Source organism: Mus musculus, chromosome 9 (genome assembly GCF_000001635.26).
Source record: "Mus musculus strain C57BL/6J chromosome 9, GRCm38.p6 C57BL/6J".
Taxonomy (NCBI): Eukaryota; Metazoa; Chordata; class Mammalia; order Rodentia; family Muridae; genus Mus; species Mus musculus.
In genome coordinates, this window is record NC_000075.6 from 102331872 (window position 1) to 102353852 (window position 21981).

General features: G+C 49.1%; 1 protein-coding gene across 2 annotated transcripts in view; it reads right to left on the minus strand.

The window, feature by feature from the left end:
* Ephb1 (Eph receptor B1) overlaps positions 1–21981 on the minus strand; it is a 432566-nt gene that overhangs the window by 409744 nt on the left and 841 nt on the right. The window lies entirely within an intron of this gene.

Genomic DNA, 21981 nt, shown 5'->3' on the forward strand with positions numbered 1-21981 from the left:
TAATGCCACGGCCTTTGGCCATGGAAACGGATGCTATCGCAGACACCTGACTTGGAGCAGTAAAATGTCCTTGTGTTAACGGAGGACATCAGCGTTGATCCTCATGTGTATGAAGCTCAATGGCAGTCACACTAGTTTCCTCAATGTCTCTTGAGTTGACTGTCATACACTGTCTCATGGGAATAATAGGTCTGACATGACCTTGGCCGAAGTTTAAGGTGAGCCTTAAGCTCTTCCATATGCAAAATGGAGATGATAATGGTCTTGTGAGAGACAAATATTTCCTCTATGGTAGAGACCCAGACAAGATCTATGTTCAACAGGCAGGCCTCCCTCCTCCTGGACTCCCGGAACCTAAAGAGATCATATGACCCACACAATCCATTAAGCAGGAAACTCCAGGGGCATTTAGGGATGGCAAAGAGAGCTGGGAATTCTGGGATACTACAAGGACCTTGTAGGCATCGGTCCTGTCATACTTTGATGTCCCCTCTCTTCCATCTATCTCTGTCCTCATCCTCCATGTCTGGGATCTACCATGAGTCTCTGCCTAGGGAGAGCATCTCTCTGAACTCCCTCCTTTCCATGAAGAGACAGGTACACCTCTGGTCCAATCCAAACGTTCTTCAAATCAACTTTTAATCAAAAGCAATTGAAGAGCTACAGGTCCAGGGGGAAGCAGGGGTGGGATGGGGGAAGGGGTGGGAGAAGGGCAGGGGTGATTTAACCCCAGTACCTGGGGAGGGAATGAGGAAGGCGAGTGGTCCTAGTTCAGTTGTCTATGGCTGCTTCCCTGGAGCCTAGATCTGAAGCAAGGGTGCAGGTGTTGACAGGAAATCAGCAGAGAATGACTCCTGCAGGGCTTTTCTATGTTTCAGTCCATCTACAGCAACAATCTGCTACTCCAACCCCTAGGAATCACCCCAGCCTTTCTGAGAGGGACACGAACCCCCTGCTAGATAACTGGGCATAAATTCCTTAAGAGCAAAAGCAGGCTATTTTAAAATTGAAAGGTCTGTGTTATAACTTAGATCTGTGTCTCTGCTGAATGAGGCAAGATGGAAACAGAAAGCATTTTGGAGAGAGCAAAGCTCTCTAAGGAGGAGAGGCTGGAGTGGTCCTGCTCACAAATGGCATAGGATTATTCTCTGCCACTTTAAATGTCACGTTGAATAAAATCACAGGCATTCCTGGAAAGTGTGCAGGCAACGTCCTGGCCTTAGGGAGTAAACCCCTTTGCAAATGAAATGAAAAAGGAATATGTATATATTGCTTAGTACCCACCACCGCTCCACATACCCTACCAACTTCAGTCAGCTCTCCACACCAACAAGAGTTGGCCATGGAACCTGGAAGAGACCAGGGACCCAGGCATCGTGGGTGGGAGGAGTCTGACTTACCTCTTGTACTATACCTACTGTATTGAGTCATTCCTTATGCATAGAAACACAGAGAATGGTCTGGAGCCTATAGTATAATGATAAGGTTTATAGGGACCTAGGCTGAGTTACCATTCATTCATAGCAACACAGAGGGCAACCTGAGCCTACAGTGTAGATGGTACATGGTAGGTGAAGATCAAAAACCACAGGCCAGAAAAGCTGGCTTCCATGCAGGAGGGTAGGGGGTCCCCCTACCTCACTCGAACCACCCCCTATTCCAGCAGTGCCATCTAATTCCCATATTTAGATAACGATCCAGACACAACAGTCTAAGAACAGCCTCTCTGTGGATGACCCACTTGGTGGGTAGGCCCAAGCCCTGACGCCCAGGGTTTCCATTCCCAGGCCCACGGGGAACTTTCCCACCCACGCATCCACAGAGCACAAGATCCCGTGTTCCTCAAGAAGCATCAAAGCCAGACTTCCACCCCCACAGCCCGGAAGTAATCCTCCTTCACACAGGAAAAGAGTTACTTCCTTAGTCTCTCCAGGTCTTTAGCCTGCTGCATGAGGGTAATGCATGGAGCTGACCTTCCAGCCCTTCTCCCCAGACCTTCAAGAGCAACAATGACTGCATCTCCAGCCCTCTTGAATTTCCAGTTCTACCATCCTGAAAACCTCGAGACCTTTCTTGCTGCTGTCATTCCAGTAAACTTTCTTTCATTTTTTTTAAATTATATTTTTCTTGGATATTTTCTTTATTTACATTTCAATGTTTTCCCCTTTCCATGTCTCCCCTTCAGAAACTCCCTATTCCCCTCCCCCTGCCTCTATGAGGATGCTAACCCCCCCCCAAACACACACTCCCATCCTCCTGCCCTGGCATTCCACTACAATGGGGCATTTAACACCCTCAGACCTGAGGGCCTCTCCTCCACTGACATGGTACATAGTATGTTCTCACTGATAAGTGGATATTAGCCCAAAAGTTCAGAATACCCAAGATTCAATTCATAGACCATATAATGCTGAAGAAGAAGGAAGACCAAAATGTAGGTACTTCAGTGCTTTTTGGAAGGGGGAACAAAACACTCACAGGAGGAAATATGGAGACAAAGTGTAGAGCAGAGACTGAAGGAAAGGACATCCAGAGACTGCCCCACCTGGGGATCCATCCCATATACAGTCACCAAACCCAGAGGCTACTGCAGATGCTGGGAAGTGCTTGCTGATAGAAGCCTGATATGGCTGTCTCCTGAGAGGCTCTGCCAGAACCTGACAAACACAGGGAAGGAAGTTCGCAGTCAACCTTTGGACGGAGCGTAGGGTCCCAGTGGAGGAGTTGGAGAAGGGACTGAAGGAGCTGAGGGGGTTTGCATCCTCATGGAGGGAGCAACAATGTCAAGAGGCCGGACCCCGGTAAACTTTCTAACAAGGAAATGAATAAACCCACAGTCTCTCTGGAACAACCTGCCCAATACAAATTTTCTCTTTCATAAAGCTCATCTGATTTCTGTTGTTGTTGTTGTTGTTGTTGTTGTTGTTAAGCCAAAGTGGGAATGGAGGTGTAAATTCTGCATCAGGAGGAAGTGTCAAACTTTCCAGGAAGAGAGGAAGCTGCAGAGGCTGACTGGGACATACTCCGGCATCTCAGAGAAACATAAATAAATAAACCACAGCAGTAGAGAACTAGCGCTGTTACAGAGTCACATGGGCACCAGCTTTTCTGGTTGCTCATCTTTGTGTGGACTAAAGGGCCCAGCTTCCATCCCTGAATTGCAACCTCTAAGCATATCTTGTCCTATTCTTGGCATAAAAGCAGTCAGTTTCTGGTCCAAAGGGACAGTCTTTAAATGCTGGAAGAAAAGAGAGGAAGAGAGGAGGGAGGGAAGGAGGAAGGAGAGAAGGGAGGAAAGGAGGGAGGGAAGAGAGGTGGGAAGAAGGGAGGAGGAGGGAAGAAGGGAAGAGGGAGAGGAGAAGGGAAGAAGGGAGGAGGGAGGGGAGGAGGGAAGAAAAGATGAAGGAAAGGAAGGAGAGAAGGGAGGAGGGAAGAAGGGAGGAGGGAGAAAGGAAGGAGGGAAGAAAGGAGAAGGGAGGGACAGATATGGGTGCTTTACATATGTATGCACTAAATTAATTAATAATGGGGAAATGCCAATCTCACAAAAGAAATCCTGCCCAACTAAGGTATCCTATTCATAGACAGAGGGAAGATCTGGGACCAACCTCCCTAGAGGAGACAACTGGCATTCTGACCAAACGAAAAGCAATCCATAGAAGAAATGACAATCACAGCAGTCAGCAGGAAGGTAAACTGAGGCACTAACTGAACACTATGCAGTCTGTATGAGGCCTATGGGGACCTGAACTCAGGTCTGCTCACTCCCACACCCTGCCAAAGTGTGTGAGAAGAGACACCTGTTCTACCTCATGAGGAAGCAAGACAAGAACATCTCGGAGGCAGGAGCAGGACTCAGAGCCAGGAGCACTGGCTGGGACTTCATCGCTCTCCTTCTGCACTTACATAACCTTCCTGTGTCTCCGTTTCCACCCGCCCGCTGTGCGCTGATGAATGGATGTGACCCCAGCACGGGCAGATAAGAGTGATAGGCTATGTCACTCACTCTACTACACCACAGACAGGATTTTTAACTTTGGGAAATATTCATAAAAAATTGGGAAACAGCAAAATGTCCGGAGGTCAGAGCTGATGTATGACCCCATCAAAAAAAAAAAAAAAGTCCCTGGCATCCAAATAGCAGAATAAAAATAGCTACATCAAACAGCTGTGCCAACCTTCTCCTCGTGTAGGGGGAATATAAATTGGTTTAGCCTTTTTGGAGGGCAGCTGGCGACATCCATCAGACTTTTAAACAAGCCAAGTTTTTCCTTAAACTTTCTATTTTAAAATGATATCGATCACACAGAAAAGTTACAAGGTCCATTCTTCCAAATACCTTCTACCCATATTCCACCAATTTCCAACATTTTTTCCCACATTGGTTTGCCAGTTCTTCCTCCCTCCACATACTTTGACAAATATATCATAACACACATGGCTTTTGCATTGTGTACAGTATATTATATTATGCACACATTAGTTTTCATTCTTGACTCTTCCAAAAGTACACCCAAGAGCTTGAGGACATCACAGTCTTTTGCTGATTAATTCTTGAATATTTCTTCCTTAAGAAAAAGGATATTTTCATATCTGACCATGGTGCTATTATCAAATTTAAGAAATTGAAGTTTTTTGTTATATTTAATTCATCTATTTAAATACTTTAATTTTAGAAGCTCAGATTCCAAATCGTCAAATGTCCAAGTATGCACTAAAGTATTCTCCTAGCTCAAGTTTACATATTTATAATATATCATCATATTAACTTGTCATACCTCTTTGGCCCTCTTTAGAGCCATTTCTCTTTTTAAAAAATAATAAATTTTTTAAGTGTGACCTGGGCTTGATAAATTGTTAAAAGCATTTCTCTGGTCTTTGCCCTGGTGCACCAAAGCCAGGCATTAGGAATTTCCGTGAATATGAGGTGAGAGGAGCCTGCGTCCGAATCTCTAACATACTCCCAAGAGAACCGCACCCCCTGTTTTCCTGGTAAACACTTACGGGGCATCCAAGGAAGGACTCTGTAAAAAGCTTTTCCAGTCCCTTGTAAGCAGCCTCTTGCTTTCCTTCGGATAAAACCCAGGAGCCACAGTACCTAGAACTCAGGATGTATCAAGCATGCTGAGCTGTACCTCACAAGGACACCCCTCAGACTCTCCACAGCCAGAAGTCCAAGTTACGGGGATACTTGTCATTGAAGGGGCTTCTCTGCTGACTCCACTTCCCAGAGGACATCCACCTCAGCCAACAAGGCCCTTAAAGGAGGAGGTTTCTGTGTCCTGCCTCTTCTATTAGCACAAATCTGCTGTTTCCCCAAGAAACCATTCTGGTTACCCTCTCCTACTCCAATGTCTCAGTCCTCAAACATCCCACATGACTAAGCACCAGGTCTTACCACCCACTGGGAGCTCACTTGAAACCCTGCTATTCCAGGCAGATGGCCACTCTCTGGACCACTGTTCCTGCTCTTCCTCACTCCTCCTACACATAGGCTTCCCCTAACAAAAGGCCCCTTCAATGGTCAGTTCCTGATCTGATTCTTCTCTAGGTCTTTCACACTTGGTCACATGACTATCAGCCTAATCTCTCCGGCTACTTCTCCGAGATCCCTTGCTGCCCCTGTTTTTTATTGCTCTAAGTCCTTAGTTCCATCACCACAGAAACAGCGTTGACCTTCCCCTGTGTGATCCTGGGCAGTGTGGCACAACCTAATCTACTCACCCATGCTTTACAGACACCTGCCTACGCCAAGTCCTTGGCTTGACTTTGGGGAGCTCAAAAAAAAAATGTCAGACACTGGGGACCAGGCAAGATGGCTTAACAGTTAAAGGACTGCAAGGTAAACAAGGAGACCAGAGTTCAGATTCCCAGAAGCAATGTAAATGCCAGGTGGGCGTTACAGCTAGTCTGGACTTTTACAGTCTGACAGAGAGGAGAATGGATTCCTAAAACAAATTGTCTAGTGAGACTAACAGCTACCAGTAAACTCTGGCTTCAATTGTGGGACCTTACTCTCAATGAATAAAGTGGAAAACAATCAAGAGTCTAGACATCCACCTTGGCCTCCACGTGTCTCTTGTGTGTGTGTGTATGCGCATGTGCACATGCACACAACTGTATGGTACACATATGGAAATAAGAAAGCAAAACTAAATGAGTGATTCTCAGACAGTAGAGGCTTCTGTTGGTGTTTGGTGAAAAAAGGCCCAGGTAGGCATGCAGTCTTCCATGCTATCACAGAAGACCTATGCATCCCTACTATGTGTCCCCTCCTCTATGACTGCCATGATCACCAACCATCATGCAGGTAAAAGCAAACATGGATGAAGCCTCTGCCCTGCTAGAGAGTGTAGGACCCAGGGTCCATTGCGCAAAGCCCAGAAGGGAGACAGAGATGCAATGTGCCTGTCTCACATACCCAGGTACACAGTAGAGGAAAGGGTAGAACTGGGGGTAACATGTGACACACCCATAAACAGAGAAACACAATCACAGGTTATCTGTACTACAGACTCCAGCTGAGGGTCACACAGCCCCATGACAGAAGCCCACTTCCTAAACCCTGACTGTACCCGCCAATCTCCGTATGATGCATCTTCCCCTATAACTGACAACCTGTCTTTGTAGAGAAGACAGCCCACCCATCCTCGCTCCTAGAAATGACACCCAGAAGGTATAGTGTATCATCGTCTTCTATGGAGACAATACACGGTCTCCTGAGTACATGGGGCGGTGCAGCTTGTCAGGCAACAGGTGGGTGACGTCACTTCAGTCATCCATGTGGAAAAGGTTCTCGTATCGTGATCTGAAGAGCACGGGCAAAAGATGTGCACATCCATTCCATCCAATAATGTCTGCGAAGAGCGAGAAGCGCATAGAAACCCCATCATCAGCCATTAGGTCAATGGGAACAGAAATCAACAATGTCACACCACCACACGCCCACCGGCATGACTATATTTAGAAAGATTGACAATACCAATTGTTTGAGAGGATGAGGAGCAACCAGGAGCCCAACACACCACCAGTCGTGTGTGCACAATGGCATAGTCGCTGTGGGACAGAGATTGACAGTCTCTTACAAAGGTAAACATACATTTACCATAGTAAGCAGCATTTCTGCCTTTCAGTATTTATCCAAGAGAAATGAACACATATTCTTCATTCTGTATCTCATAGACATGTACTTGGTTGCCGTAGCTTCGTTGATAAACAGCTAAAAACTAGAAACTAGAAACAAGAGTGTGGTAGATAAGGCAGTTTAGATTTACTTCTGCAACTGAATAGTACTCAGTAATAAAAAGGACTGATGCAGCAACACAGAGTACTCTCGGGTATATTTGCTAAGTCAAAAAAAAAGCCAAACAAGACAAGAGAGTAGCCTGTTACATGAGTGTCTGGAAAAAGCAAAACAGAGAAACCAGACCAGTGGTTGTCAGAGGCCAAGGATAGAGAAAGGAAAGTGGTAACGAAGAAAGAAGGGCCGTTGTGGGTGTGTTCTAAATAGTGTTGGTGTGATGGTGGCATGTCGACCTCCAGGTGTTGAGTCCCGTGGGCTCAAACGGTACGGTGAAAAGTTCATTGTCTGGGAATTGAATCTCAAGAAAGCTTATGTTTTCAAAGACTTGACCTGGACTCGAGAAGCTACCCTCACTTGCTTAGAGGCAGGGCTGGTGTTCAGCACGTTCAGGTCAGCATGAGTGAGTATGTTAGAACACAAGACCACTCCGCCCTGACCATCAGTTCCCACAGCTTGAGCCTCTGAGTTAGCCCTATGTCTCAGCTCTTCTCTGGGCTTTGGTACCTCTCCAACAGCTAAAGCACTAATTAATACCTGTCTAGCGGAGACTTTGTGAGCCAGTTACACCTGGCTCCACACCAAGCGATAGGAAAAGGAATGTTCTACAGCCTGCTCTAACTCAGTTGAAGACAGGCTAAGCTACCACCAGGCCCACTTCTTTAGACAGCACATTCCCCACAGGGAGGAAGCCCGATTCTCCATCAGGAAGCAAAGTTAAAACAACTTGAATTATGGAATGGTTCTTGGCCTGCCAAAGGCCTCAGTGTGGGAGCTGGTATCCTGGTTATCTGTGGTTATAACATTTCTCAGCATGCCCCATAAGAAAAACAGCTTCAAGGGATCAGAAGGAAAGGCATAAAAAAGTCAACAGGAACAAGGCTGAGAAACACTGGTCTATGTGCAGGAATCATAGACTAGAAAACAGTGACGCACAGTCCCAGCCCGGGCATTCTCACATGGGGTATCCACTGAGACAACAGGTCACCAGTGTCCACATGTCGAGACAGGAACAGTGATGTGAAAGAATTACAGCCACGTAGGTTCTTGAGAGCCTCCCTCATAGGGTGGAAAGCCAGCCCCTCACCCTCCCTCAGTTTAGCACTGACAGGAGTTTATCTGGTCTTGTGGCTAGTGCCATCAGCCTGAAGAATCCAGAATCACTGAGGGGCAGACCCCTGGACATGCCTACAGGGGCTATCTTGATGACATTCATTGGGGTGGGAAGAGCCACCCACAGTGTGTGGTACCATTGCTGGTTGGGATGGCAGACTGTATTAATGAAGAAAGATGTCTGAGCAACTGTACTTATTGACTGCTTTCTACTTTTAACTGAGGACACATTAGGACCAGATGTTTCAAGCTTCCACCTGCCCTGACATCTACATCTCCATGAAACTTATCTTCAACTGTGAGCTGAAATAACCTTCCTCCCCCTTCCTTAGGTTCCTTTTGTAGGCGTATTTTGTCCCAGTAACAGAAGTGTACCTAAGACACCTGGCATCAGTTCCTTACAAAGCCAGGACTGCATATGTACATAAAGCGGGGCCAGCACACTACTGTCCACAGAGAGACTAATGGAAGCCCTCCCAAGCTGGCATCTCCCCTCCCCAGCACTGTATCTCTCTGTCCTTGTCTGGAGCCTGTGGTGGCAGAGGCACACACACAGCATATCCGTTCGTTGTTTCCAGCGGGTGTTAAGTAATGAAGACAACTTCCAAATGAGAAGAAATTAAGCGCTGGAGCCTAGTCCCTGCATTGTCAGGCTCAGCCGAGCCAGCGCCTCCTCAGAACACTCGCTTTGTGCCTGATACATTATGACAAAGCCGTAATTGTTCTTTCAGTCTTTCCCCGATATTTCATAACAACGTGAAGTGGGAGTCGCAAAGGTCAGTCGCGTTGTGGAACGAGCGTTGTTCTTATTGTCCCTTTCTGAATGGTGGCTTCCATTTGCCAGGCTGCTCCATGCCCGGGCGTCTCAGCAGCCGGGCCTCGTGTTGTTTAAAAGAAGCTGCACCACCTACTCAGGGCAGAGTGTCCTAATTTGCTAGATGGTCTTGGACCACTGTCTAGCCACATCAACTGCATAAATACACTCATATGCAAGCACATGAACACACACTTAGGCACATGTACACTTACGCAACACACATGCATACCCATGTTTGCACGTGCATACACACACACTCTTCTCCCAAGCAACCCACTCTAAACCTGTGAATGGAAACAACAGCAACTGTCAAGTCCATATGAATCAGATAGCAGATGCATTTGTCTTCTCCCTGGGACAACAGCACTCCTGTCTGGTAGATGACAAAGAAATCCTAGGTCTTTCTGTGAAGAGTATGTCAAACCTAGGCTAAAACCTGACTCTGGGAGACAGAGAGATAAACTAGTGGGTCAAAGTGCTTGCTGTGCAAGTATGAGGACCCAGGTTCAAATCCCTATTACAGATATAAAAAACTTAGCATAGCTGTTTATGCAACTTTAACCCCAATGCTTAGGGATAGGGAATGGAAACAGGAGAATTGTTGGGGCAGGCTAGCCAGCCTAGCTGCAGGATCATGAGAGACCCCAAGATAGAGAACAATAGAGCAGGAGACCCCACATCATTCCCTGACCTCCTCCATGCATGGACAGGTCCATGCCCCTGCACAAACACAGGCACACGTATCACACACAGTCAACCCTATCCTACCTACCTCCCCCACTACCCCTCCACACACAGACTCTATTTTAAATTTATTCTGATAGGACTCCAAAGTTGGCAAGATTCTCTTCCTGTAGACATACTTTACAAAACAGAAGTCTCCGGGAACCAGTAGATTATCTGGGCATATCTGGATGCCCAGTTGTATAGGACTTTGCATGTTCCGGTAAGGCTCGGGGTAAAACCCATGAGATGCTCTGGGGAATGCTCCTGGAGTCTGATCAGGGCTCTGTTTGGAGAACTTGGGTACCTGTAAAAGAGAGCAACAGAGTCCTGGCAGGCAGTGGCAGAGAGCAGCTTTGTACCTGATCCCTGGGGCACGATAGTTGCTAAGAAACCATTGAGATGTAAATAAGTTGGTAAATACTTAGCAGCAAGATCCCAGAATAGGGAGGGGAGGGGGATGCTCTCAACTAGTCAGGTGGGTGAAAGGAAAAGGAGGACTGGGGAAAGGACCACTGGCTTTCCTGTGGAGCTGCAGCACTGAACTACTGAGTTAAAGAAACAAAAAACAAAAACAAAACAAACAAGAACCTGTTCAGGGAGCCTGGGAAGGACAATGAGTCTCCCCCAAGGAGCTCTCGGCCAACTTTAATACCTTTCTTCCATTGAGGAAGTGTTGACATATGAAAGAAGTGGTCTGAACGGTGTCTACAAGCTTTCAAGAACGAGGACCCGTGCTCCAGTCCCCAGCACCCACGTTTTTAAGAAGGCATGGCTATGTGTATATGGACAGAAAGCTTGCTGGGGCTTGAACCTAGATCCAGACTCTGCTGGGGATACTGCTGAATAAGGTGCACTGTAATAGGGCAAGATGCCCAATAGTCTCAACAGGGGCACACAGGCACCACCACACACAGACACACACACACAGACAGACACACAAACAGAAACACACACAGAAACACGCACAGAGTCACACAGACACCCACTCACACAGTCACACACACAGACACACACACAGACACACACACAGGGGAGGATGTTCCGCCAAGGACACTAAAGACTCTCCATCTTGTACAAGTCTCAGAACCTAGAGGAAAGAAGAATTGAGAACGTATGTTGAAAACATTGACTCGGTACAGAAGCCCGGATGTAGCTAAACCATGATTGGCAGTGGCTGGAAAGAGGAAAAAGATCACCTCACTGACCAGCACGGGTGCCTTTCCGACTCTCCACCTTTCTTTCGTTCTTGCTTTCCACTGGGCGCTCGGCTTCCATGTGAGGTTAAGTTGAGGTGCATCCGTGTCTACACAGGGACCCAGAGTGTCGCAGTGTGAAGGAAGCCAAGGCTTCGACCACCGCTTTGACAAAGAGCTCCACTGTAAGAACTCTTCCTTCTGACTCCAGGGCAGTCACCAGAGCCTTGCCACCACTTTGCCTTTAGCCCCATGCCATCACGTTCCATCTGCTCACCTCTGCATTTGATCATGTCCAGGAATAGAGGGAGCACCCTCACCAGGACAGAAGCTGCCTGCCTAAGATGCCTCCGGCCTTCCATTCCTGAATCTTTACATTCCTGTCAATTTCTACTTCCTTAGCTCTCACCATGTCTCCAATGAGGCTATCTGAGTCCTAGCCTCCACTTTCTGGCCTCCATAGCACATCCTTTCCCTTATTGTGGGTGTGATGGTTCTTGCTCCATTATCCAGTCAACCAGGAGCACAGAATTAGTATGGTAAATGGCCACCAGTCTTACATTCATCTCTGCTTCTACTAGCAACTGTATGCTGACATTTTTGTGAGGAACTTGCCCTTTTGCACCTTAAGCTAAGCAACTGAGGTAGATCAGAGATAATTCCCCCACCCAAACTAGCTCTGGGTCATGTGACCTAAGCCTGGCCAATGAGAGTGTTCCATCCTCCTATGACAAAGCCTGGTTCACTGAGAGGCTCAGGACCTATGGAGGCCAAGGGGACAAAAATTGGGGTGCTTCAGAGGGCAGGAGGTTAAGAATTTATATTTCTATTGATAGTTCAAGAGGCCATGAATTTGAGACTGCCAACAGCCATGTGACAACCACACAGGGCAGAGGATGGAGTCAACAAAATGACTGCCTTTTTTCTCTGTTAGCTCCACTCTACGCTTTTCTACACCTTAGAGGACCAACCTCCATGGCCTGAGTAAACCAGACTCCAATGACCTCTGTCTTAGGGCACACATGCATTCATGCGAAAACCTGGAACTCACTGATTGGCTAGATGAGCAGGCCAGCAAGATCCATGGGTCCATCTGTCTGCACCCCTTCAGCACGGGGTTCAGATGTCCTGCTGCACCCGTCTTTCCCACAGCACTGGGGATTTGAACTCAGGTTCCTGCGCTTGTACCGCAAGCACTTTAGCAAGTGAGATGTCTCCCCATGGAGCTCCTGCCTTCTCACTGAGCTCATGCAGTATAAGGTGCTGGCAAGAGACAGAGTAAGGAAAGAACTGTAAGAAGACAGCCTCAACCCTGTTCTGTGCGGTCTGGGCAACAGCTACATTCTTACCTTCTCAGGAAGCTCCCTCTATGGAACACTCTGGCCAGGTTCTGATAGCCCTGGGGTACAACATGACTTGGCACTGCTGCCATCTGGCTCCAGCCCCATCCTCACTGGGTCCCTTAACTCATTGCATATTTCTGTAAAGAGTTTCCTAAGTTAGCCCTTCAGGACGCTGCTGTCTGTTTTACATCAGGGCTCTGGCTGATACAGACAGGAACTGAGGAATAAAGGCGGAAATAAATACGGAATAAAGGATCCAGAGACAGCGTGTTGTCCCTGAGAGTGGCCATGATTTCAATCTCAAATGATCTAGCAATAACGAGTGTCCCTATTTTGTTTTTTTTTTTTCCCTCCAGCCTGAATTGAGCATCTGTCACTACAAACAAAACATATGGCTGGTAGGTAAAGCCTAAAGCCTTTGGTGGAAAGCTCTGGATGTCTACCTTCATGAGCAAAAGGATGAGAACCACCTGGACCTCTCATTCTACCCACCCCCACCTCAGACAATGCCCTGCCCCTCCTCCAAGAAAACCCATTCCCCCAACACACATGGTGGTCTTTATCTCACACACATGTACAGGCTTCCCCCATTTCTCTCCCCCCCCCTCTCTCTCTTCTCTCTCCTCTCTCTCTTTCTCTGACACACACATGCAGTTTCTATCTATATCTCTCTCTCACACACAGACACACACACGTGCAGTTTCTCTCTTTTACACACACACATGCACAAGCACACGCACACTTGCACACACACTTCTTCCTCAACCCCTTCTGGTTTGAAGCATGTCCCTGTCCTCACCCCCCAGGGACAGGTGTGGAAGCATCCACGCATCTACCTGCATCCCTCCAGCATCCTTTCAAAAGCAGCCTGTAGTTTCCGAGCCTCTGTCTCCCCCACCAGTCTGCTGTTTAGTGAGCTCCTTGAAGGAAGGGCTGTATTCTTTATCTCCGTGGTTTTGGTCCTCAGGATAGAGTTTCTCACATAGATGCTCAACAAAAGTGCTCTAGGTGTTCCCGGACTGCGGGGCAAATGCTTGCCCTGCATCTCACACCCGAGAGTTGCCCCTTACAGAATCTGGACGTGGCTCGACCCTTATGTGATACTCAGAGACGAGGCTGCTACACCTGATATGTAAGGCATCTTCCATCTTGGCTCAGTTGGACCAGACAGAACTCGAGTCAAATCAAAACTTATCCCCCATGCATAGCATACCAGCTTGCTATAGCTGCCCTACAAACGGAAAGAAAGCCTCCTGCCTCCAACCTTAAGTTGCCCAACCCTGTTCCCAGCACTCACAGTCATATCCCATCTGTTCCCTTTATATCTGTCCTGAAATCATGCTGTTTATCTTCCTGGTGACCGTCTATGCCCCAGTAGCCAGCCCACTCCTGAAGATAGAGCACCTGGACCCTGCTCACCGTGGGAGGTTAGCAGATGTTTGCAAAACATTACATGAATGAAACACGTTATCTTCTCCACCACCTCAGCCTTCTGCATGGCTTTCTAATTCTTTCTGCCATCTTTTTTTTTTTTTTTTTAGGGTTTCCAGTTATCACTTGCCACATGACCAATCCAAACTCAGTATCTGTAAATAATGGCGGCATTTATTTTGTTCCTGAACCCACAGTTCAGACAAAGCTTCTGAAGAAGGCTTGCCCCTCCCCCCCTCCACTCAGGAAAAGCAATGGTGGCTCAAAAGATGGAGTGGTAGCCACCTGAAGGCTCATTTGTGCCCAGCATCGGAAGCTGATCACGGACTGGAACATGAGCTGGGATGTGCACAGGGTATCTCTGGGACCTTGCCCTGCCACCTGAGTTTCTTTGACAATGTGGCAGCTCAAATAAGATAGGAGGGAGCAGAGGGAGAGAGAACTAGCTCTTTATGGTCTTTTATGACCACAGCAGATGGATACAATATTCATGATTCAGCTTTAAACATTCCCTTTCTTTCTGTGATCGGACCCTGGGGCAAGGAATAATCACAAGTAGAGGGGTCCACTGGGTTGAACCCCTAACTTAGTTTGGGGCTGAACAAGATCAGCAGGAAACTCAACAAATCCACCTGAAACCCCCAGAGGTAACAACAGGGTCAGACAATCTCCTAGGGCATGAAGGGCAGCAGATATTCTAGGCCTGTAAGACATGTGCACCCATGTTTGCCTGTGTGGAGCTGGAGAGGGCAATACTGAGGGAGAGTGGGACATAAGGAAAGGTAGAGCCGGGATAGTGAAGGGTCTTTCTTGGGTCCTGAAAATACCAGGGAACCAGCAAGGGCCAAAGTATGTCCTCAGCAGGAGCTTCTTGGTACTTCCCCTAAACTTAATAGATTTTCTGGTGACACTGACACCCCATCCTTTCCCTCCAAGCTTACTGACCACCCCTATTCCTCGGGTGCACTCATCCTCAGAGGTGTGGAGACACCCAGAAGGGGCTTCCAGTCCTGTGAAGACCACAGCAGACATCCAGGAGCAAGAGCAGAGTTCAGGGGCAGAAATGGGTATGAGAACACATGGGACCTCTTCCCTCTCCTCCGGCTCACCTCCCAGCTCCAGACGCCCCTGGCATCAATGAGAGAGACAGAGCAAGGGTCCTATGCTGCTGTGCTGGAAACAGCACAAGGAAAAGCAGAAGACAGTCAACCTGAGTGCCCAGCTGTGGCTCACAGATAAGGCCAACTCTCTGCTACCACTGTTCAACTTCCGGCTGGGTCCTATCTATGGTCATGGCTCTCAGAGGGCAAGCCACTGCCCATAGACTGAGGAGTTGAAAGAGTTCCCATATCCAGTGCTGAGGTTCAACCCAGTGTCTTCCTCTGAAGCTATCCAGTCTGCAGTTGGCCAGAGGAAAGGGAGTAGTTGGTCAATCAGGAAACAGCAGAGCCCAGGCTCAGATAGGTAGGGCAGGGCCCCAAGAAAGAAACAGGGGCACCTATCTGCCTCCAGCCCTGTTTCTAGCAAGTAAGGACAGAGACCCAGACCTGCATAGTACCCCCATCTCCCCACCCCACCATTCACATACATACATACACACACACACACACACACACACACACACACTACTCCTGTCTATTCCCTCAGCAGAAGGATAGGCATAGATTCTACTCTGCAAACATTTGAGCCCCTGGACCCAACGAGTACAAGACCCAGAGGACACGGGGTGAAAGAAAGCAATCCATGACCCCAGACGCAAGGGGAGGCTCTTAGAAGGAGTGTGTAAATGAGAGACCACACACCCTGAGGTTGCCCTCCAGTTGGCAGAACAGCTGAGTCAGCTCTATACAATGAGAAGAGACCCAAGATCAGACACAGAAAAAAAAAAATGGCCAACTGGGACCGTGAATGACATCAGGCAGGACAGGGGTGAAAGGGTTCCATGGTCTAGAAGTAAACGTTCCCAATTTTAATCCACGTATAAGCCGTGATTAGTAGCAAAGGTGCTGAGCTGAGAGTCTGGCAAACCACTTTGGATCTTAGCTGTGGGGTAGTTAATGTCCATACAGGCCTCAGCTCCCTCACCTGTATCCCAGAACAGATGCCCAGCAAGCCACTGAAGGCATGTGAATCTGTGCAGGAGGTGAACGAACGTTCCACGAGTGGGTGGGCGCACAGTCCGGTTCTGATACTAGCAGTACCTGGGGTGGTTCCTAGACAGCCTATCCCTGCTTAAATCTATCTCCTGTTCTGCTTCTCATATGTTGAGATGGCACAGGAGACACACCTGCTGCTCCCCGGAGCTTCTTCAGCCCCTTAAGCAGACCATGGTGTGTCCGACTTTCCAGTGCAGAGAGCCTGCAGGCTAGTGTAAGGGCCCCTCTTCCCTCGCTTGCCCACTCCCCTCCTGACCACCCGCTTCTGCCCACTCCACCAGGAGGTGGAGAAGCAGAGCAAGGAGGTTAAATTCAAATCATTCATTTTGTCGCTTGCTGCCAGAAAGCAGGAGGGGAGAGAGACACAGGGGCTCAGGTGCAGGCTGTGGGCAGAAATGAGTCCTGGTAATTCTCAGGAAGTCTCCTGGATGTTTTCACGTTGGCCCAGTTCTGCCACAGAGAACGCTGGGGGAGCCTTCTATGAACGGCCTCCTTAAGCAACTGTTAATGGTGTTGTCTGCAGCTGCAGAGACTTCACCTGACCTGGGGAAACATCTGCACTGGTGACAGAAAGAGGTGGGACCCAATTCTTTAGCGGGTGTGTCATCTGGTTGTACTTGTTACCAGCAGGGTTATTAGGGTGTGGTGAAGGTTGTCCCCTGATCTTCAGCGTGGGACATCTTTCCGGAGCTAACACTCCACCCACAATTGATAGAAAGTAAGAGGGCAGGCAGGTGAGGTCGACGCTTTGGGAGCTGAACACTATGGCGGAATGAAGCGTACCCTCGAGGGTGAGTGAACGCAAGGCAGCTTGATTAGCTCTGCCACGGGATTCGTGAGATGGCAGAGTGTGTCTGTTTCTCCAGAGAATATTAACTGAGGGGGGCATCCACCCTGAATGTGGGTGGCACTATGGGCTGAGGGCACTGACCTGAGGAGAGGATAAGGGAGGGGAGAGGAGGCGGCTAGCCCAGGACCAGAGTTCTCTCTCTCTGCTTTCTCTCTTCCTCCATCATGATATGGACCGCTCGCCAAGCCTCCCCCCTAAAGATGACTGAGTCCTCCCAAACCATGAGAAAAATAAATGTCCCCTGCTCTCAGTTGTCTGTGCCAGCTGCTCTTGGTCACTGCCTCACAGAAAGTAACACGGGACCCATTTGCTAGACTGGGGTGGAGATGAAACTCATTAAAGAGAGCAGAGACAAATGCATTTAACGTCACTGAGAGGCACCTGGCTCACAATTCTACGTGGTGCCAGTGGGGACCATGATATCATGTTGCCTGCACTGCCTACATACACCTAAACTTGCTACTAGTCAGAGGGCATTCCTACAGCATAGTCTGCCCCATAAGAGTGCTGGGCCAAGGCCCTTCTTGATGCTCACCAAGACTTCCTCCTCATTAGTCTAGGATGACTGGACATTGAATGCCTGAGAGGACATCTTCAACTACCTATGAGGATCCAGTGTAAGGATCCATGCACTAGTCCCAATCCCCCAGGGGTCGCCTTGCCCCTCACAGGACTTAATTTGTAATTATCCATCTGCCCACCACTTTAAGCCTAGAATACACCCAGCTCTGAGTTTCTGCTATTCTCTCTGCACGCTCCTCTCTCCCAGTCCGACTCAACACTGAGGAAACTGAGTCACGGGAAGGGGGCGTGTGATTGTGCATCTTAACTGACTCTCGAGCATTGAAAAGTAGATTCCCATACATCGAGGGTCCACCGACCATCCTATGGGTCTCCTTGGAATATTTGTCCATTATAGTTTAACCTTCAGAGAGTGGCCAAACCAGCATGGTGGTCTAAAAACATCCGGGATTTTTTTTGATGGTGTAGATGCCCTGAGTCAACCACTTAGGCAGTGTCCCCTTCCAGTGTGAGTGTGGTTGAACACTCCAACCCAGGGGCTCCACCTATAGCTGCAACCGAAATGGAATCTGCAGACAGAGCCGAGGCATTTCGCATGCAAAATTTTTCTTTTAAATATGAAATCTCTCCCAAGGCATTACTTTATTATTATAGTAATTTCCTCAGAAGGGCAGACATCCAATGTGCTGTTTCTCCACCATCTTCCGAGACAGGGAAATTTAATAGAAATATTCAGGTTCCTTAAGTGGCTAGGGCAGAAGAGAGAGAAATAGAGGGAGCTCCTCCAAGGAGCAGACTCCTGGAATCCAGGTGACAGGTATGCTCCAGACCCGTGGTGGCAGGTAAGGGCCTGAGCCATCTCCGTAGAGACGTTGGTCTTGGTGTGTCCAGGGGAGGGGCAGGAGAAAGAAATATAGGGGAGCTTTGTGGGCAGTGACTCTTTGTTGTCAGCATGGAGTCATTTCTCTTCTCCAAGACCATGGAGACCTGGAAGCCCGACTGGTGAGTGAGGACCCCAACAGCCACTAGCTGAGCTGGCACCAAGCTCTTTCCACCCGTGAATGGAGGCCAAACAGGTTCCACATAAAGCTTATGCTGGAGGCGGAAAGAGGAGGTGTAGGTAAGAACACAGGTCCTACATCCTGACTGCCTGTGTTCAAATTCTGGCTTGACCACTTTCCAGACAGGTGTCTTTATTAAATATTAAGTATGACTGGTGTGTCTCAGAATTCTTGCCTGAAAAACGGGACAGGGCTTGATAATAAAAATGTTGTAAAGACTGACGGAGGGGTGTGTGTGTGTGTGTGTGTGTGTGTGTGTGTGTGTGTGTGTGTCAGAATACTTCTCCCCAGCAGTTTCAAAATCTACTGACTCTAAGCTGCCTATTCCCTCAAATATCAAACACTTCGGTAAAACTGCAGACGCCCAATTCATTCCAACTTGGTCAGTGCAGACTGAAGTGAAACCTCCCCCAGATTTTGGACTGCAGTCTAATGCGGACCTATCCTCCTGACGGTGTTCCCAGGGGCATCGGGATCTTCTTAGGGAGCCTACAGAAAGTGAACTTGCTGAACTTGGAGCCAAGAGTTCACAGCAAGCTGCCCAGGCAAACACAGGCTTCCAGATATCTTAGAACCCTTGACCACAATGGCTGTCCCCTCTTTGGGGTTTCAAAATAGTCTCTCCCTCTTTCCCATGCAACAATAGCATGGCTTTCTTGAGTCTTCGTATTCCACAGAACTCTTTCAGACTATTTATAGTTTTTTTTTTCTCAACTTAAATATTACACAAGTGGCTCTTTAACTGTGGTCTGGTTCCAGCATCTAAGACTGGAATGGGAGGGCCCTAAATTCACTAGATAGTGAAGGTACTGAGGGTGGGAGGTGGATGATAGTCTCCAAGTGACAGAGCTAGAGATAAAAAAAAAAAAAGCCAGAGGCCATGGTCCGGCTTCGTGGAGAAGTGGGTGTCTATGGGGAGACCTTGTGTCCCAAAGCCCAGAGGACATCAACAGCTCTCACCATCTGTCTGGGTCCCCTCTGAAAACCAATCCAGAAAGCCCAGCAAAGCCTTTCCCCTGCACTGCTTGTGTTCTCCTAACACCTCACAGAGCAGACTGGCTGGAAAGGGAGACAGGCAGGAGGGAAGGGAGGAGATATGTTCTCTTTCAGTCTGGTTCCCCCATATAAAGACCAACCAGCTTCCGGTCAGATGACATGTCCCTCTACCCTCATTCTGTCCCTACCTCATTTAGACCAGGTAGTGTAGATCCCGGAACACACCCGCTGTTTCTCCCTCCCTCCCTCCCTCCCTCCCTCCTTTCTCTCTCTTTTACCTTCCTTCCTCCACCCAGACACAGGTCACATTAGGGACCTGACTTCCTTCACCCACATCTCCCCATCAGGACCACGAGTGACAGGCACTGTTCTTTTGTACCCGCCCCAGCTTAAACTGAGGACCTGCCTGAAATCCACCCACCCCAGAGATGCCAGGAAAAAGACAAGATGAACTGGCTGAAACCACGGAGGAGAACACTGCCTCCCCAGAGCTGAGTTTGGGGAGGGCCCTGCTGTCTGTGTAGGCGGCTCATTGATCCACTCCTCTGAGAATTATTCCGTGCTCATCACAAACCAAATGAGGCTGGCCCCAACCCAGCCAGGCAGGCGGGAAGGCGGCTCTGTGTGTTGAGAGGAGAAAATGAACCTGCCTGTTGTCATTCGAGAAAAAGGAGGGAGTGAATGGTGTGTTCTGCCCCTGCGCGCTGAGCAGGGGCAAGACTCTGCTTTAATATTCTGCTGAATGTGGTATTTCTTTTAACCCTTTCAGAGATTTTTTTTCAATCCCCAGAATAAGGCTTTCCTGCCTAGCAAGGGGTAAAGCTCCCAACCTGGACACTGAGAGACGGGCCACAGCTCCGAAGTAGACCCTGGCAGCAGGCCTAGGTGATACGGCCCATGCACACCAGACTGGGTACACAATGGCACCCATGAACAGCTCCGCCAGGAAGGCAAGGGACTAGTGGGGGGAGGGACGACAAGTGTTTCAGGAGGAATGTGTCCTGGCGCCTGATGTGTTCTGTTCCCTCGAATTTGCTCTGCAAACTAGTTTGCCTATATACACATTCCCTCCATCTATTGAGACTCAAAGCCGAGAGCGCACTTCCTAAAGTGTACATCTGAGACCGAATCCCTGACCCTTCGGAGGTGCAAAGAGAGGTAAACCGGACCAGCGCAGCCCCAAACTGAAGACTTGAAGCCACCCCAGCTCACAGTCCTGTAGGCCACTCCACCTTGCGACAGTTCTCAACCGGCTTTGTTGCGGGGTGATTTCTCTCCTTTTCTATTTCGACTGCTTCTGCACGTGTCTCCGGATGAATCAACCTCAAGCCTACGCTGGGGTGCTAGCCACACTCCATACCAGTCGAAACCCTGCACATTCCAAAAGTCACACACACACACACACACACACACACACACACACACACACACACACACACGAAGACCAGCAGCCTCGCAGGGCAGCAGGAGGTCAAGCGCAAACAAAAAGCCACCTTCAGGAAACAAGCGAGAGCTTTCTGTGCAGTAATTGCTGCTTCCTCGCTTACCCATCTCCACGGAGACTGAGCAGCGGTAGTCTTTGCCATGGCTAAGACATCTTCCCTGCTATGACCAAGAGGGGCACGGGTGTATGCCAGTGCTTACTGGAAGGGTTAGAGACGCTGGACCAATGTTGGTCTGGAGTTTCCACTGAACGAGTCCGTTTCACCTGGAACCTGCAATCCAGTGGAGCCAGCTCTCAAATGGGAACACAACAGGGGAAACAGAGAGCTGCGAACCTTCCACGAGGAATGTCCCTACGGGTGGAGTCCACCTGGCCAGAGACATCCATCGGGATGTGGGGCTTCCAGCAGGGGTGGCGTGGCGGCGGCGCCTCACCCCAGAGTTGCTCTGTTCGAGATAACTCTAACTGCTCCTTCTCTACTGAGATGCGTCCCTGGAGGTGGCGGCCGCCGCGGCTCCGCAGGGAAGGTTGGGGGCGGGGAAGGGGGCGGGAGGCGGGGAGGCGAGCAGGGATTTCCCACGGGATTCGCGGGAGCCCTGAGCGCCGGGGCTCCTGGGTGCGCCGGGTAAGGGGTCCGCTGAGCGGGTTTGGCTGGCCACCAGCGGGAGGCACAACCACGCTGAGCCAGCAGGGATGGTGTCTTGGCTCGTGGGCTCGCAGCCACGCAGTCTCTTCTAACTGCCGGATGAGTTTAAGCACCGCCAGCACTCACCCAAGCCCACCCCTGCTCCAAAGCTCAGAAGGCGAGAAAGGCGTCCGCCTCGCACTTGCTGTCCCTGGAAGATTGCAACCCGGCAGCTTCTAGGGCTGATTTCCCCCCCAGGGTGCGGTCAATGGATTTGGCCCCTCTCGTTTGGCAGTCACTTGCTGGGGTACTAGTAGGACCTTCTGTGATCCCCCAAGCAGCCTGCCTGCGGAGCCCAGAGTCCGGAAACCTCAGACTGCGAAAGGGAGACAGCAAGCTACCGC